The following is a 20004-nucleotide window of genomic DNA, read 5'->3' on the forward strand; positions in this document are numbered from 1 at the left end:
GGTAAGATTTAATAGTATTTGTAAGTCTTTAATAGAGTAGACCTTTTATAGGGTAGATCATAGTTTATGATCAAACAATTTAAACCTTCATCATATACTTTTTACAACTGCAGTAGTGAAGATTTGTGGGTGTCATCCCAACTCCAATTTTACCTTCTCATTGGAGAGTTTCTAGGTAACAAATTTATTATGTTGTGTTATTTATTTCATACTATGGATAAACATGTGTAGGTAGCTATTTTAATTACATGGTAAATTGTGAGATGGATGTGTAGTGAATGTTTTATGGTTAAAGTTTTAAAATTTTGATTCACCCCAACTCTCAGAGTTTACTTTCCCATTGTTAATTTCAACAATTGGCATCAGTGCCTTGTTCTCTGGAAAGGAAAGCTTTGCAACTTTGAGGAAGTATCTTGAAGATGGAAGTCTACAAGTTGGGAATGACTATTGAGAACTAGAAGATTGAAATCCAACTTTCCCTACACCAACTCAATGAAGCAAGAGATGAGTTGAAGCGCTCATTCAAGAGAAGGAAAGGGATAGATATTGAGGAAAATGATGCACATTACCAAGAGGAAGACACTACTAAATTATTTTCACATGGAAACTCAAGTGAGTTTGATGTAGCAGTTGCAGATTTGATGGAAAAGAATGGTGCCCTAACTAAAGAGGTTAGAAATATTAAGATAGAACAAGAAGTCCAATCAATATTTCTATGTGAGGTGACCGAGTAGAAAAGGAAAGTTGAGGAAGAAAAAATCATGATTGAAGATGACAAAAGAGTACTAACCAATACACTAGAAGAGAAGATATCAGAGGTACAAAGGATTACTATAATGAATCAAGTGATGATTTCCAATCATGAATTGAATGGAAAGGATATTGAGATCACAACACTGAAGTTACCGAATGAACAACTGAGAAGAGAAAATAATTTTTTTGAAAGTTTCAACAAACCTAGTGAAGTCATCAAATACATTAGGAAACTAATGAGATCTCTTAGATCTAATAATGATACTATTGGATTAGGATACACCAGTACTAAGGAAGGAGAATAATCTAAAAGTGGTGAACAAAGAAACAAAAAAGGTAAGAACTACAAACCCAATTGTCATAATTGTGGAAAGTCAGGTCATCCAACTAATGTTTGTAGGAGCAACAATACAAATCAAAACCCTAAGCATAAATTCAAGGGTTACTATCATAAGTGCAACAAGAAAGGACATCAGGCACATGAATGCAAGACCAAGGCCTTAAGCACACAAAGATTTGGAGGATATTGCTACAATTGTCACAAGTATGGACATAAAGCATATGAATGCAAATATAATACCAAGTGGACATCAAAAAAGAAGACAAAGGTACGACACAATTGAAAATCCTACAATTGGGATTACATTACAAGGTAAAATTGTCACTATTGTCAAGAGTATGGACATTTTCATGAGAATTACATTAGAAGACATTTTAGAAGTGATTATAGTAGATGGTTGAGTGAGACTACATGCTTTAGTTGTTTGAAGATTGGTCATATCAACAAAAATTGTCCAACCAGATCACTAATGCCAAGTAATGGAAACAATAAAGACAAAGAGAAGGTTGATGTTGAGAAAGTAAAAGTGAAGATGAACAAGACATGGAAGAAAAAGGAATATTGCACCACATCAAGTTCAGATGAGGTCACTTTATCCAATGGATCAGGTGATTACATCACCCCAACTAGGCAATCAAAAGGTATGTGTGGGACTGATATCTCAATGATATATTTTACACTAGTTCCCAAAATCTAAGTTTTGAAAAGATTATATATGCATGATTTAATATGCAATTGATGTTGGAATATCTTAATGGAAAGAATGCTTCTGAGAGTTGGGGGGGTGGGGGCTGGTGAATCAGAAGTACTAGGCTTCTGACCTATTTTTAAATCCTTAATAACATATCTTTAAAATGAACATGCATGTATATAAACATTAAGCAATTATGAAAAACAAATATGCATCACCACATAACACTTGAGATTTTTGTAACCCAGAAACCCTCCAGGAATAAGAAGGTAAAACTGGGGTGGGTATGATACCCACAAAATCACTGCAGTAATAATGTTTGACCACTTCTGATGATCTGCCCTGTTAAAGGCTTTACACTGTATCAATAGTGACTTGGTTAAAGGATTTACGAACACTTTACATGAAGTGTTACCCTGTCAAAGGATTTAATCACTTGTTTAAAGGATCTAGAATATAACTGTTAAGCTAACCTATCATCATAGGATTTACTTTCTAATACAATGGCTAAAGAGTATTAGGTATAATAAACCCGATAGCTTACAATCCTTTGATTACTAAAAACAGGCACTTGATCTGCTTCCTTTGATCTTGATCCTCTGGGATCTAATACTCTTCACTCTGAAATAGTTTCCCTTCCACACCTTCATCCATTCACACATACAATGAGATTCAATCTTCCTTATAAAGACATTTGAAGACTTAGGGTTAGACATGGATCTACGATCCATATTGAATCTTTGATTTTCGCTCATTCCTTGCACTTTTATCATTGGTTGCATGCCTTCTCCATTTTTTCTTATTGGCTGCATGTAAATTGCATAGGAAATATAAATGATTTGATCTTATCACTTAAATCCTTCGAGATTCATCATATGTCGGCCATAAAAATGGTTTACATCTAAGTTTGTGAAGTTACAAACTCATATGCTAATTCTGAGTTACTCGTCACTTACAAATTCCTGATGCTTGACACCTTCTGTAACTTGGCTCCTGTATCATTCCTATCTAGCTCGGCATTGATTATGACTCGGCACCTGAATATTGCTTGACACTTGGATCATGCTTGGCACCTGTAGTCACTCAGCATTTGATCTTCACTCGGCACCAGAAGGCTGCTCGGCACCTGAAGATCACTTGGCACCTGATGGCTTTCCTAACTTGGCACAAGCTGTGGCTCGACATACATAGTGTACTCGGCTTTAATGTAGAAAGTGCTTAAGTGTATTGACACTCAAGTGTCAAAACCATTCTTAGACTAACAATCTCCCCCTTTGACATGAGTGTCAAAAACACTTAACTAAGCATTATTTATCTGATCTTATGAGTACGTTCACTAATCTCAAAATTATTATAACTCCCCCTGAGTTGATCATGCCTTGTCATGTCATGAATTCTGATGTCTTGTGCCATTATGCCTAATGTTCTCTTTATTATATCTTCACAATATTCACAATATTATCTCCCCCTTTTTGATACTGATGTCAAAGGGTCCTAAATAGTAATGCCATGCTTGGCCAAAAATGTCTTATTTACCTCAAGGAGTATTTGGAGAGCTGCATCCTAGTTATTTAAGGCAATATCCAATGATTTTTGTTGGATTGCAAGCTCTGCTGCTATATCAACAAGTCCTTCATGTGTAAAAATATTTGGATCCTTCTTCAGAACTGTTTCTGCATACATTTGCTCCTTGTGTAATATTTCCAAGTGAGGAGTGATGGAGGCTTAGATTTGCATCAACTTTTCTTTGATAGTGGCCTCTTCTACTGATAATGCAGCTAATTCCCTCTGAGTGTGAAGTGTTTGAGAAAATTGCTTTTCACTTTGTGTAGGATCTGAGGGTAGTTGCATGCTGGAGAGCTTTAATTTACTATCAAGGTTCAAAAATTTTGGATTTATTTCTTGTGTGAACGTGGAAAAATCACACAATTTGTTGTAAAGGGAAAATATGTTCCCTAATACACTCTTTACATTTTCTAATTTCTTAGCTAGGTCAACCTATCCCAAAATTATGTTATTAGCTATTTTCTAGTTGACTTTGCCTACAAACTTCTTTTCTGACCATTCCATTAGTTTAACATTAGTATCATGGTCTTCATTATTCACTTGGTCAACTATATCAGATAGTTGCTCAAGTATTGGCTTGTTTGCATCTGGAGGTTGAAGGCTGAAAGCATCCATGAATATATCTTTTATCTCATTCATTGCCTGCTTGTATTTGTAGTTTTTCCTCGTTGCCTCTTGCCTCCTTCTCTTATCCAATGCACTCTGTATTTCATTCATCTTTTTCTCATTTAGAGTGCTTGAATCATAATAGGGTATTTTAATTTCTTCATCAAGCTCAGGAATACCATAATGAATGGTCATGGCTACCTTAGTAGAGCTTGAGCTTGGTGTACTGACATGTAAGGTCATCATTTCAGTACTCATCTTATGACTGGGTTTGGTGGGAGTTCCTATTTTTGGTAATTCAACCAAAGTTTGTATTGCAGACTCCTCTTTATCTTATGTTTCTTCTTTGTCCTCTTCTTCTTGCTTGGCTTCTTCTTCTGTCACTGCTGTTGGAGGTGTAGACACCTAAAAACCTTTAGAAAATAAAGTATTTTTATTTTTTGAAAAAGTCCTGATAACATCATCATTTATTAATTAATTAATTAATTAATTTTTATGCCATTAAATCCCTTTATCTTAATTAAAAATATTTAATTAAGGAATCCCTCCCAAAAATGTTTAAATCTTATTTAAACATTATTTCCTTATTTATTAATTATTTAATTAATAAATTGACCAAAAAACTCAAAATAAATAAAAAATTTATTTTTTGCCCAAAGCTTGGCCAATTTCCTTAAGACCACTAACCTCTTCCAAAATCTTCTAATCCTTCTTTAATTTCGATTAAAGGCTAATCCCATCATTTCCTACCCCTAATCCCAACTCAAAATATTTAATTAAGATTAAATATTAATCCTCATGTTTATTAAAAAAGTTTTAATAAATATCTCCTCAACCCAAACCCTTGAAATAAATAAAACTTTATTTATTTCCTAAAAATCTAATTTATCCTCATCCTAAGAAGTTCTAGACTCTTCTAGAAAGTCTTCATCCTCATCCTAGGAAATTCTAGACTAATCTAGAAAGTCTTTATCCTCATCCAAAATCTAGATTCTTCTAGAAGATGTTTTTAAACCTAATCCTAATCCCCTCCTAACCTTGTCACATTCTCTAAACATGGGTTAAGACTTACTAACCCAAGCCAAAGTTAACAAATATCTCCTTCTTCACCCACCCTCATTAAATGCCATCCACTTGCCTATCCCTAAGCTAATCCTAAACCATCCTAATCCATCCTCTAATCATTTGCACAAGCCTAAGCAAGCTTAAAACCCTCCTAATCAAGCCCAAGTCAAAATTGCTCTCATCTCCCTCAAAATATCTCAACCATAAAACTTTATGAAGCCCACAAGGTCATAAATGACTCTTCCAAGCCATTTTATTGCTCTTACAGGCCATTATGAGGGTCTTTATGAAGATTTTATCCCTTGAGCCTCCTTTGTTGACTCATCCTTCCCCTTTCCTCCATCCTCTCACCCTGCGACATGTGTCACTCCCTGATTGGCTGTAAGGAAGCACAATCCATGTGCTCTCTTCTCATGCAATATGAGCCCTCCATGAGATTTTTCCCATCCTTGCATCTTAGCCCTCAATCCCTCAAGCCTCTTGCCTATAAATTGGATCCTTCCCCTTTGCAAAACAACAAAATCCATGAAGTAAAGTCATAATGCCATTTTGAGAAGCCATTTTACATCAAAACCATACACTCACACCCAAATTCCAACTCCATTTGAAGCCCTTTTTGAAGCATAAAGCTTGAGCATACATCCTATCTATTTAGAAAAAAGCTACTCAACAAGAGAGCTTCTCATTAAGAGAGCCCATTAATGGCTCATATTCTTAATTGAGAGCTCATCTTAGTCTATCTTGAAGTTTATGAATTTTGTTTAGTTTGTAGAAGCTTTATTTAAATTTGGTTTCTATTAGCATACTAACATTGTTCATATACAGGAGGTATACTCGCTGTCTGAACTGTTATCCCTGTGACTACCTCTGTTGTTACATTCGGCTCTTGATGAGCTTGAATGGCTATTCTTGGTGGTGATGGAGGTGGTAGAAATGTAAGCCCAATATTTTGAATGATTTGAGGTGGTTCTTATGGTGACACCTTGGCTTCTTTGAGTTTGTCTACTGACTTTCAGAGATTATCCACACTGACCAATATAGGACTCGTACACAATTGTGCTTGTAGAGTTGTTTGGTCAAGGATCTTAGTAAGATCCTCTGCAGTTAATGGATTGATGTTTTGACATGTGGTGTCAACAAAATCCTTAATCTTTATGATCTCTGCAGGTGTGGTAGTAGAGTGAGGTGGGCTAGTAGGTGAAAGTTGTGTGTCTTGCACACTTTGCTGTTCACTAGTACCTTCGTCTTCATCTTTTCCTTCCTCCTCTCTTTCTTTCTTGTTTTCCTCTTCTTCAACCTTTTCCTCTTCTTCTGTCTTCTCTTCTCTTCTCTTCCTTCTTTCCTCAAGTTTAGCAGCAGCTTCTTCTTTGTATTCCTCTTCAAGGACATCTTCAGTTGTCTTGTACAAGTTTTTCCAAACTCTTGTAGTTCTTTGTACAAGTTCTTCAATTTTGTTTTGTAGGATGGAGAATGCCCTATATTTAGGTGTAAACCTTTTACTATTGACTGCTTGAGTTACCTATTCCTTTGTTAAATTAGGTAATAGGTTTGCTAGGGTTGATTCCCTCATCTCTTTCTCCATCATTAGACAGAAATGCCATCTGTCTTCTATAGTTTTAGACAATTCCTTTGGCAATTGTCCATCTAGTTCAAGAGGTGTATACTTGAACTATGCCATTAATGCATAGACTGATTCTTCTATGCTATTTTGTTCCTCTCTATTGAACTTATTGAAATCAATCTTTTTTATTTCACTTAAGTCTCCATTCCTTATCTTCTCACATAATATATCAACTGAAGATTTAGGAGGATGATTTACCCTTTCAGTCTAAACTTCTTCATCACTATTAGGTTGGGCCACATATCTTTTCCTTTTCCTTGGCTCTTCCTGTGCCTTTTTGACTATGTTCTTCTTCTTTGTGGCTTCCTCTTTGGCCTTTTGGGTAGAGGCCCTTGTTGTAGCTCTGGTTGTTGGCTTCTTGGGCATTTGTACGACAACTTTCTTTGGTGAAGGCTGAGAAGCAGGAGGTGTCTTTGTCTTACTTTTGATGACTCTGCCTTTGATGGGTGCTTCCTTGGCACTCTCATCTTTCTCTTCACCTTGACTTTGTGACAATTCAAGTGGCTCTTGTTCTGGCTTACCTTCTTCTTCTCCTTTACTAATCTCTTCTGCTTCGCCTACTGCACTTGATTTTTCAACACCAAATTTCTTCTTTATCTTCTTTACCAACTTGTCCTTTTTCTTTACTGTTGTGGTTGTCTTGAGTTCTGTAACAACTCTTGATTTGACAGTGTCAAATGTTCCAAATGCCTTGGCAGATTTGTCCATTTCCTCTGCAAGTAATGCTGTGATGGCTGCAGAAGCTTGGTCAACATCAAGCTCATATCCCAATGGTCTAAGCCATCTTATTCTTGGAAGGACTGCTTGAATGTAAGTATAATCAATATCAACAAGACAACATATGTCATTTACATGCTTTTTTATCAGTGAAACTGGTATCCTCATTCTTTTCTTATTGCATTTTTGAAATCATCGAAATAGATAGACATATGATCATCAAAGTTATCTCCCATTTCTGCAATGAAACCAATGATTTGATCAACAATGGTTCTATTCTTACTCTAGTTAATTTTGTCAAATGAAGGGAATTCCTTCACTACATAGAAGAACATACAAACCAACACTGAACCAAATTTACACTATGCTCCCTTGGACTTTCTAATAGCTCCAAGATTTTCATTGATCTGTTGCAACAAGAGCTTTGTAAGGTCATAGGTGTGGTCTTTCTTTACAAGCTTATGTCCCACATCCACTGCTATGCAGGGTACACTATTTAACCTGTTGGATTGATAAAACTTATGTGATATGATCCTTAAAAAAAAGTCTAGAAGGGGATCAGTAATGGTATCTACGGTCATGCCTCTATTGTTCCATTTTGCATCTATGTTCTTCTCAATTGTTTCCTTCTTTTCACTTCTCAATGTCTTTGGCCGATCTAGGGTTGGAAAACCTGTAACCCTATGAACCATCTTCTTGGTAATCTTGACTGGTCCTTGTTCTAACCAAAATGATCCATCATGGATTCTGCTGAGTATTATGTGTATCCACTCATTTTTTAATACGATTGGAAAAACTAGGGCTTTGGTTAAACCCTTCTTTTCTATGACGAAAAACTCATCTTTCAGGATACCATTTTCACAGAGTTTGTCATGGGCATTAAAGATTTCCAAATCCCCTATGGCTCCTATTTTACAATTATAGCATTTTCGCACATCCTTAACCATAACAAATTTTTTAGGGATTGCGGATAGGGCACCAATGAGATCGCTTTTGTATGCAACTTCTAGTATAGGTCTAAACTCAGGTTGCTTAACCTCATTGCTGACAAGTTAAATCTCATGGCTCACTATCCCTTGGGTTGTCTTTGAACTAGATGCCATTTATATTTGAACTAGGGTTTAACGATTAAAGCAAACTTCTCAAACTGTAAAACTTGGCACTTGAAAGAAATACTTGGATAAATGCTTAGATCGCTTGGGTAGATGCTGAATCGCTGGTTGAAAGCTTGAAAATTGCTCAGTTGTGCTCAAGGTAATCACTCTTTGTTTGAATGTCTCAAGAATGAATCAATTTTTACATTTAAGCGACAAAAGAAACTTTGCATTTAATGCATTTTAGTGCCTGCACCTGTCACTTGGCTTCCAACTTACTCAGCATATACTTATTTTGTTAATAACTCGGCATCCAAGGTAGTTTCACTCAGCATCCAAAGACAACTCGACATCATCTTTCAAGTTTAGTCTTAGCATCTTGTCTCATGAAAATTTATACTTTGCAGTGCTTCTTCATGGTTTAGGGCTGATGTGTGATACTTCCTTATGTATCAACCCTATAGGCTTATCTTGTGATTAGTTAGATGAGAAATGATCACTTGACCTCATGGGTGAAGTGACCCTTTCATAGGATGTACTTGATCCATCCTTTTTCTGCCATGTCTTCTTTATGTTTGTTCTTATGTGTTTCACATCAATTTTTTCTTTGCCCTTATTTACTTCAGTCTTGGGTACCTTGGCCTTTGTTGGACAATTTCTATTGACATGTCCAGTTTTCAAGCAACTGAAGCAAGTAGTCTGGTTCAACCATCTTTTATAGTTCCCCTTGAAATGTGTTCTTATGCAATTCTGGGGCATATGTCCATACTCTTGACAATAGTGACAACTGTACCTGGTGTTATAATCCTAATGGTAGTGACCTTCATTCTCTTTTGCTGGTTGATTTGATGTCCACATAGGCTTTGATCTGCATTCAAATACCCTATGTCCATATTTCTTGCAATTATGACAATGTCCATTAAATCTTTGTGTCCTTGGGACTTTGGATCTACAATCTTGTGTCATATGTCCTTGCATGTTGCATTTGTGATAGTAACTCTTGCTTTTGGATGTGTTTGGCTGATTGATCCTTCTACTCCTACAAACATTAGCAGTATGTCCCTTTTTATTACAGTAATGACAAATGGGTTTAGAATCCTTACCTTTTTCACTTCTTTGCTCAACACTCTTTGATGATTCACCAAATTCAGTGCTGTTGTAACCAAGTCTTGATGTATCATGGGTGGATCTTGGGGATTTCAGCAACTGTTCAAAGTAATTTATGGCTTCGCTTGACTTGTTGAGATTCTCTTCCATTTCTTTCTCTCTATTCAATTCATTTTGTAGTTGTTCATTCTGCATCCTCAAAGTAGAGATCTCAATATCTTTCATATTAAGTTCATGATGAAGGTTCATCATTTGGGCAAGTGTATCCATCTACATGTTTGAGATCCTTGTTAATTTAGTACATTTTTCTTCTAGTCTGTTTGCAAGATTTCTTTTGTCATCTTCCATCATGACTTTATCCTCGACTGCTCTTTTCTTTTGTTCAGTGATTTCACATAACATTATGGCCTGTGATTCATGTTCCATCTTGAGAGATCTTATCTCTTCTAGTTGAACTTTGTTTTTCTCCATCAATTATGCTATTACTACATCAAACTCTTTAGTGTTTCTATTGGCAAATAGTTTTGTGGTATCTATCTCCTTGTAGTTTGTATCATTTTCAGCTATGGCTATATCCTTTCTTCTTTTGAAGGGTTTTCTTAGTTCCTCCCTTGCTTCCTCTACTTTGTGTAGAGCCAGTTGCACATCAATCACTTGATTATCAATAGTCTTTCCAAGTTTGAAGATTTCCATATTCAGACCTTTTTCTCCAAGCTGTTAGACTTCTTGTTATGAGAACCTTGCTGCGCTGATACCAATTGTTGGAATATCTTAATGGAAAGAATGCTTCTGAGAGTGGGGTGGGGGGGGGGGGCGGGGGGGGGTTAAATTAGAAGTACTAGGCTTCTGACCTATTTTTAAATCCTTAATAACATATCTTTAAAATGAACATGCATGCATATAAAAATTAAGCAATTATGAAAAACAAATATGCATCACCACATAACACTTGAGATTTTGGTAACTTAGAAACCCTCTAGGAATAAGAATGTAAAACTGGGGTGGGGATGATACCTACACAATCACTACAGTAATAATGTTTGACCACTTTTGATGACCTGCCTGTTAAAGGCTTTACACTGTATCAATAGTGACCTGGTTAAAGGATTTACAAACACTTTACATGAAGTGTTACCTGGTCAAAGGATTTAATCACCTATTTAAAGGATCTACAAAATAACTGTTAAGCTAACCTATCATCATAGGATTTACTTTCTAATACAATGGCTAAAGAGTATTAGGTATAATAAACCTGATAGCTTACAATCCTTTGATTGCTGAATACAGGCACTTGATCTGCTTCCTCTGATATCTTATACTCTTCACTCTGAAATAGTTTCCCTTCCACACCTTCATCCATTCACACATACAATGAGATTCAATCTTCCTTATAAAGACATTCGAAGACTTAGGGATAGACATGGATCTACGATCCATATTGAATCTTTGATTTTCGCTCATTCCTTGCACTTTTATCATTAGTTGCATGCCTTCTCCATTTTTTCTTATTGGTTGCATGTAGATTGCATAGGAAATATAAATGATTTGATCTTATCACTTAAATCCTTCGAGATTCATCATATGTTGGCCATGAAAATGGTTTACATCTAAGTTTGTGAAGTTACAAACTCATATGCTGATTCTGAGTTACTCGGCACTTACAAATTCCTAATGCTCGACACCTTTTGTAACTTGGCTCCTCTATTGTTCCTATCTAGCTCGGCATTGATTATGACTCGACACCTGAATATTGCTTAGCACTTGGATCATGCTCGACACCTGTAGTCACTCGGCATTTGATCTTTACTCGACACCAGAAGGCTGCTCAGCACCTGATGGCTTTCCTGACTCAGCACAAGCTGTGGCTCGACATACATAGTGTACTCAACTTTAATGTAGAAAGTGGTTAAGTGTGTTGGCACTCAAGTGTCAAAACCATTCTTAGACTAACAACTGAATAGTTAGAACCTAGAAGAAATCTTTAGTTTTTTTAGTTTTCATGTTGTTATCGAGCATGAAAGATTTCACAGTTACTGTCGAGCACGAATGGACTTTCACTTGATCTCGAGCTATGAAGTTATGGTAGTATTGGATGAGCATGCTATGTGAATAACCAAAGTGGAAGTCATGTGTAAGCCAAGTGAGTTAGAAATCCTATATTGACTGAGCTTACAAGTGAGTAAGCATTAAGCATTTATTGCAAAATTCTAAGGGTTATATAGTCATTTCTTGACTCATTTGCATTCATTTGAGATCTAAGAGAGCATGAAAGTGAATTGCAATAAGAGATCCTTGCATTTGCAAACTGAATTTAACTGTAACTTTACATATTCATCAGTTTTGAAAAGTATTTTATTAGTGCCGAGTTTCATTGTTTGAGTTTTCATAAACCCTAGGTATCAAATATGGCAACAAGCTCTTTTGCAAGTGTTAGGAAAGAAGGAAAGGAAGTGTTGAATATGAAATTAATTAGTAATGAGGTTAGACAACCACCTTTCTGGGAAATACCTAAAATTGCATATAAAAGAGACCCATTTGGTGTGTTATTAATGATACCACCAAAACTCTTAATGATTCAAGATGTCAGGTGTTGTTATACATGCAAAGTTGGAAGTATAGGTGACATAGAGATAAGGGAATTGTGCAATCAACTTTTTGATGATGGAGTTTTAAGGGAAGAGAATAAAATTGAAGAAAGGAAAGGGTTGACCGCTACCCTAGATTTCTCTAATGTATTCAAGACTGAATGAATCAAGATTATGCTCAGTAGAATACATGACAACTTCATTTGGCTAGAAAATGGACCCATTAAGATCACTAAAAGGATCATTAGCCGAGTGTTAGGGTATACTACCCTAGATCGACGCAAGAGCATGCAAAGTGATTCAAAAGAGATAATTGAGAAGAACACAGGTGCAATATGTGTTAATCTCAGATTGGTTTTGACATATGAGTGACAATATATTTAAGTCATTTACTTAGCTCATGTCTAACAAGTAATACATGCCGAGCATAAGTTGTCAGATAGTATATGCTGAGTGATAAATATTTAGTGTGAGTCGAGTAACTAGTAAGTGTTGAGTCACTCGTGCTAAGTAGATGGTATGTTCCAAGCTATTTAGATGTTGAGTAATTAGAGGATGTTGAGTCATTTAGAGGCTGAGTTACAACATTGAAGTTGTAGTTGATGCTAAGAATTAGGGACTTCAATTGCCAAGTTACATAGTTTTGACATAGATGTTTGTAATGGAACAAACTTGTATGTAAGCCATTTTTGGGCTGACTTAAGGATTGTTTTATGATCTTTGATGATAAGGATTAATCTTAATTGTGAATCCCTATGCATTACATGCATCCAATCAGAAAAAGGGAAGGTTTAAGCGGCAATATGGGTGAATCACTACTGTTGATTCATACCTAACCCTAAGTCACCTAGGTCTTCTTAAGGAAGACAATCCCTAAACTTTATAGGAATGCTTAAGGGGAATTGCAGAGAGTTTGCATGTGAAAATAGAGCATTCATAGTGACTAAGGTGTTAAGATTGAGTTACATTGCAGAATTAGTTAAAGGAGAACATAGGAAAGGAATTAGAGGACATCAGAGATACATCTAATTAGAAAGGATCAAGTATACATCAGGATATAGGTGATCTAACATCAAGCAACATAATGCTAATCAAAGGATCATTTTTGAGACATTATAATAGGTGAATCAGTTAGATCTCTTAACAAAGTAGCCTTGATAGGTTGTTGTAAATCCTTTAACATGGTGCTTACTTCATTGTAAGTTAAAGTCCTTTTAACAAGAATACTTTTAGCAGGGTGTTTAAATCCTTTTATAGGGTAATATCTAACAATATTGTAAGCCTTTAACAAGACAAACCTTTCATAGAGTAGATCATAGATTTGTGGGTGTCATCCCCACCCCAATTTTACCTTCTCCTTGGAGGGTTTTTGGGTAACCCAATATCTTGTGTCATACATGTGTTGAATATTTTACTTTCATGTTATGTATGTATATGCTTAATTTGGTATTTTAAATTATATGCATAGATTGTGAGATGGATGTGTGGTGAATAGTTTTAGAGGTTGAAAGTTTTAAGTGTTGATTTACCCTGCCTCTTAGAGTTTACTTCCCTATTGTATTTTCAACAATTGGTATCAGAGTTGAGTTCTTTGGAAATTAAAGCTTTGCGACTTTGAGGAAAGATCTTGGAGATGGAAGTCTACAAGTTGGGAAAGACTATTGAGAACCAAAAGATTGAAATACAACTTGCCCTACATCAACTGAATGAAGCAAGAAATGATCTGAAGATATTGCTGAAGAGAAGGAAGGAAATTTCTCTTGAAGAGAATGACACACAATACCAAGAGATTGAAACTACTAATTTTTTTGTAGATGGAAACATAAATTAATTTAATGCAGTAGTTGCAGATCTAATAGAAAAGAATGGAACCCTAACTAAAGAGGTCAAAAATCTCAAAAGAGAACAAGAAGTCCAATTAATATTACTATGTGAGGTGACTAAGTAGAAAAAGAAATTTGAAGAGGACAAAGTCATGATTGAAGATGACAAAAGGATTTTGACCAATAGATTGGAAGAGAAAACATCAGAGGTAACTATAATTGCTAACATGTAATTGGAAACTTTGGGTCAAATGATGATTGCAAATCATGAACTGAATGTAAAGGAAATTTTTATCACAACATTGAAGTTGTAGAATGAACAACTAAAAAAATATCTGAAAAGAGAAAAAGGAGTTTGTTGATAGTTTCAACAAACCTAGTGAAGCCATCAGTACTTTGAACAATTGATGAAAAGATATCAAGTGCTATTGCACTATCATAGGTTGAGTTAGAAACCAAAATTGACAGTGTCAAGAAGGTACACAATCTTCACACAAGAAATAAGGAGTCATATTCTGAGTTTGGAAAGTCATATACAACCATCTGGTATAACTTTGCCAAAGTCTCTAGCTCAGAGTGAGAAACATTTCAGGACTCTCCTCAACTTCCAAAGTTAGTTAGAAGTGTTACACATAGATGAAGCAAACATCAAGGCTAAATTGATCAGCTTCTAGTCCATTATGACTCCACATATGGAGATATTGCACAAGGAACTAGCCTTTTCTAAGACTCTCATGAAGAAAGATCCACATCTTTCTACTCATGAAGGCTTAGTTCACCTTGTTGCCCAACTGGCCATCCAAATCAAATCATTGGAGGTAGCTTGTGATAACTGGGATGATGCATTGAAAATCATGCTTAAGGTCCAAAAATCATTTTTGGACAAACACACTTTAAGTGTATAAACCTTTGACATTAGTGTAAAAATGAGGGAGAATAGTATGGGGGAGGCATAAGGTATGGAGAAATAAGAGGTATGGAGGAGATAATATTTTTGAAGGAGATACACAAATCAACCAATACAAAATCTACTCAACATGAGGAATAATTTTGAGTTTAGATTAGAATAAAACAATCAACTCAAGGGGAGTTATTAAATTTTGAGGTATGACTGATGAGTCATAAGCTTTTGCAAAATTTTAAAGTTTTGAAATTTTGTATGTATATGGATATTATCTAAGTTATGCTTGAAAGGCTAAAGGTTATTTATACTTGATCAAGTATTTTGCCACTCATGTCAAAGGGGGAGACTGTTAATCTCATATTGGTTTTGACATATGAGTGACAATATACTTAAGTCATTTACTTAGTTCATGCCAAACGACTAATACATGTCAAGCATAAGTTGTCAGATAGTATATGTTGAGTGACAAATATTTAGTGTGAGTTGAATAACTAGTAAGTACTGAGTCACTCAAGTGCCAAATAGATGTTATGTTTCAAGCTATTTAGATGTCAAGTGATTAGTGGATGTCGAGTCATTAAGAGGCTGAGTTACAACATTGAAGTTGCAATTGATGTCGAGCATCAGGGACTTCAAGTGCCAAGTTACATAGTTTTGACATAAATGTTTGTAATGGCACAAACTTGTATGTAAACCATTTTGGGCAAACTTAAGGATTATTTTATGATCTTTGATGATGAGGAAGAATCTTAATTGTGAATCCCTATGCATTACATGCATCCAATTAGAAAAAGGGAAGGTTTACACGGCAATATGGGTGAATCACTACTATTGATTCATACCTAACCCTAAGTCACCTAGGTCTTTTTAAGGAAGACAATCCCTATACTTTCTAGGAATTCTTAAGCAGAATTGGAGAGATTTTGCATGCACACACAAAGCATTCATGGTGACTAAGGTGTTATGATTGAGTTACATTGTAGAATCAGTTAAAGGAGAACAAAGGAAAGGAATTAGAGGACAACAAAGATACATCTGATCATGAAGGATCAAGTATACATCAAGATAGAGTTGATCTGACATCAAACAATTGAGTGCTAATCAAAGGATCATTGCTGATACATTCTAATAGGTGAATCAATTAAATCTCTTAATAGAGTAGTCTTGACAGGCTATTGTAAATCCTTTAACATGGTGCTTACTTTATTGTAAGTTAAAGTCCTTTTACCGGGCACACTTTTAATAGGGTGTTTAAATCCTTTAACAAGGTAAGATTTAACAATCTTGTAAGCCTTTAACAGGGTAGACCTTTCATAGGATAGCTGATGTTTCATGATCAAACATTGTAACCTTCATTGGATACACTTTATTACTGTAGTAGTGAAGATTTGTGGGTGTCATCCCAACCCCAGTTTTACCTTCTCCTTGGAGGGTTTCTAGGTAACCAAATATCTTGTGTCATATTGGGACTCAAAATTGAAGCCTTGATTTTGAGTACCATTGAAAAATAAGCCCTATGAGCACTTTTTGATGCACGTGTACCTGACTGTCCATTTGAAGCCTAAGAGGTGTTTAATGTTTCTAATACCTTGCATTCAGTGCATCTATGTGTTCTATGAAGATAAATTGTCATTCTGTGAAGTCCTGTTTTGAGTAATGTCCAATTCTGCATTTTTGCTTAGTGTCAAACAATGAGAGGAGCCTGTGTTTGCAATTGGATATCTCACACCTAGTAATGTTTCATGACTCAACACTTTGGGAGAGTTTAGTGTCCATACCAAAGAGCCTATGTTTCAGATTTCAAGTTATTTTGAATCCCTTAAAGTTGGTCATTTATTGTTGTCATGCTGATGTAAATTATTTAGAATTCTAGGAGGCCCTGTTTGACTCATTATAAATTTGACCCAATTGATCAACATGAGAAAATTCCTTTTTTGTTGGATTTTAAAGGTCAAAGACTTTCCATGTTTCAATTTTGAGCTTATGACAAATCCGTTTGATCAATTTTTTAACGCGATTCCAAATGCAATTTGTAAAGTTTTACTGGTGTTAATAATTGCAGATTGGTTAATACCCCTGTTCATGATGTCATAACTCTAAATCTGTGATAGGTGAGATTGAATGGATTGTACCACTGTGTTGTACTTTGAAAATATTTTAAGTGTGCTAATTTTCAAATCTCGACGAATCTGTCTGCACACTTTCCCAGGTTCACTCCATTTGCAAAAAATGCTTTTTCACCTCTATTTCCAGTCTACAAATTTTGAGTAGCCTACTTTGACCACTCCCCATTTTTACCTCGTTATTTTTCATGAGCCCTAATCTCAAATTTATACTCTCTTCGTGACAGTGAACCAATGCCCTAGTTTGCATTTTCCCAAATGTTAATTTACCCAGTTTTCAAAGCCAAATTGAATATGATTGATGGTTTTTTGACATGTTTGATTGCAGGTAATTTTAGAAGGGAAACTTTAATAATCAATATCTTTTGACTAAGAATTTTTCATGAGATGAGATTCAACAGGGTGCAAGAATGTGGAATAGATAATCAGTATTTTTTTTTCAGAGCCTGGTTAGATGTTTTTGTCAGTTTTTAAGGCCAGTCAAAGAACCCCTTGGCATAAAATTGACAAGTTGCAGAAAGAGGTGAAATGAGTTTTAAAAAGTTGAAAAAATGATGCAGAGTGATTGATTCTTCATCAAATTGGTATTAGATGTTCTATGGATCAATTTGACGATTTTAGTTGTTTGGAAACAATTTTTTTTTAGCTGAACCCACTTTGGGCCTCGACTAATTCTATCAGATTAATAAGGCATTAGGATTTTAAAATGTTTTAAAAGGGAGAAACAACCAAAATTTTCTAAGGAGAGCTAGGAAGCTGAAATTCAAAAAATGAAAGCTAAGCTGGAAGAGTCAGAAAAATCATTCCTGCACTATGAGATTGATGCCAAGAAGACAAGAAGCCAATTAGAAGTTAGAGCTTGAAGGGCTGCAAAAAAAGGTTGAAAATATGAAGAGGCTCTTACTTCTACTAAAGAAGAGTTCTACCATGTGGAAATAGAATTTAAGACATATAAGAATCGGGCTCATGCATTTCTACAAAGGAGGATCTATCAATTTTTGCACTTATAGGGGCAAATTGAGAGCATCCATAAATAATTTGAACAAGATCATTTGGTTTGATGTCTAACATATATGGCTCTGAGAAAATGGAAATTGAATTCAATTCTTCCTATTTATTAAAAGAAAACAAACTGTTTGTTGAGAGCATATCGGTGAGAAATATTGATCAAGTTCCAGGAGTCTGCCTATATCTTTTTGAAAATCAACCTTTACTGAATAAAACAAAAGAATGGACTGTGGAACATAATGTTTTCATTTCAAGAAATCATCATAAGGAATGGGATTTTGGCTAAACCAAGGATTTGAAGTAACTATGGTATATGAGTAACCTTCCACCCCCAGCTTGTTCATAATTATTGCTAAAGGAGTAGCTCGGTTTAGTGGTTTGATATAGATCCATCCAGTCCAAACTCTTGTAGTCTATGGAGAATTGTAAGTGGTTAGGAGAAGATTCATTTTCAATCTGATAGTGATAATGATTACTAGTTTGGATTAGGGAATCTTGATGAAGAGAGTGTTGAAATGAAGTTAAAGATGGAGGTCAAAAGTAAAACATATGAGACAGAGATAGCAAATTCTTGGTGTCTGATGGATGTAAAATCATGCAAAATTTTACCATCCCTAAGGGGCTCCAAGATTGCCCTCTTGAAAACTCCTAATAAGCCACAGGAGGGGCTTGATGTTTGGTAGGTTGAGGTCTTGTATAAGACTTGTTGGTAGAGTATAGAGGCAGTTGCAACATAATGGAGGTAGAGTCCTTTGATCAAAATACAACTCTTTACACACAGCAACAAACAAATTTTATAACCAATTGCCAAGTGCTTTGCATTAAAAGTGGATGAACAGCGATCCTAGCCCACACAAGAGATTGAAGGCCCCGATGAAGAGGAGAAAGAGCACGTAGAAGCTCTATTCAAGGCATTGTCTTCTATTTAACATGGGTAGTGAGAGGGTAGGGATGAAGAGGCTGTGCAAGTAAACAGGGATGTGGGTCTATATAAGCATTGCCCTTGCTATAACCTCATTGAGAATCTTTAATAAATCTATATGACCACTTCCATGATAGAAAATTCATGCTGAGCTCTCTTGCATGGTCTCTTTACCACATGTTCATGTGTAGATTGGTGGCACATAAAAAATCAATGGTAATGTTTGTGGCTATCATTCTACGTTGACTTCTCTCATTGCTTTTTGGCTAGGGAAACATTGCCCATCACCTTGCATTGTGATGTGAATGCGTAAACATGAGGTTGTTTCAGATGAGAGGAGTCATTCTTCTTTAGCCACTAATACATTTGGCATCGATTTGCGATGGCCAAGTGTCAGAATTACGACGCAAATGTGTCGCCACTGCGATGGCAGCAGACGTCGTTGTTTTTTAGTCGCAAATACGACGTCTATTCTTGGACGTCGCAATTTCGATGCCTATCCGTCGCAAGCTCAACATTCTATCCCATCATTGCTCCTATCGCAATGGATGTGGTTTCTGTCACAATTTTGACATCTTCACCACGCATTGCGACAAGGTGGCGTCGGCATCTGCCCATGGGTTCGCTGAGGCAGGAGCCTTTACAGTTCATCCGTGGGCATTGCAATTGCGATGTCCATGGAAACTTGCGACGGTGCTATCGACGTCGCTGGCCATCGCAATGTTTGCGAATGTGTCGTAATTGCGATGCAAAATCATCAATTGTGACGGTGTTCGCCTTATTTCTTCGCAATGCGCGTACGTACGTCATAATTGCAACGTTCGTGGTTAGCAATACGACGGGGCCGCTGTGGCGGTGACGCCAACTGCCGTCGCCGCCACAAGCTCCCTGATTCCAATTGTATGGTGATTGGATGTTGTGAAATAAATTTAGATGTGGCATATTAGGCTTCACAAGTTTTGTTTACCATCTTTTATGATTCAGAAGAACCAGTGTTGTGCAATTTGAAAGCTAAATTCATAATAAAGTGCTCTCAATTGATCCATTTCTACTCAGCTTATATAAGCAATGGTGATGTA

The 20004-nt window shown here is 35.9% G+C and overlaps 1 pseudogene; it reads left to right on the plus strand.

Moving 5' to 3' along the window:
• Positions 1-18716, plus strand: part of LOC149532680 (E3 ubiquitin-protein ligase APD2-like) — a 34185-nt pseudogene extending 15469 nt beyond the window's left edge.
• The last annotated feature ends 1288 nt before the right edge of the window (positions 18717-20004 follow it).

The sequence above is a fragment of the Cupressus sempervirens genome, chromosome 10 (genome assembly GCF_028749045.1).
Source record: "Cupressus sempervirens isolate cs-2001-9-10 chromosome 10, ASM2874904v1, whole genome shotgun sequence".
Lineage (NCBI taxonomy): Eukaryota > Viridiplantae > Streptophyta > Pinopsida > Cupressales > Cupressaceae > Cupressus > Cupressus sempervirens.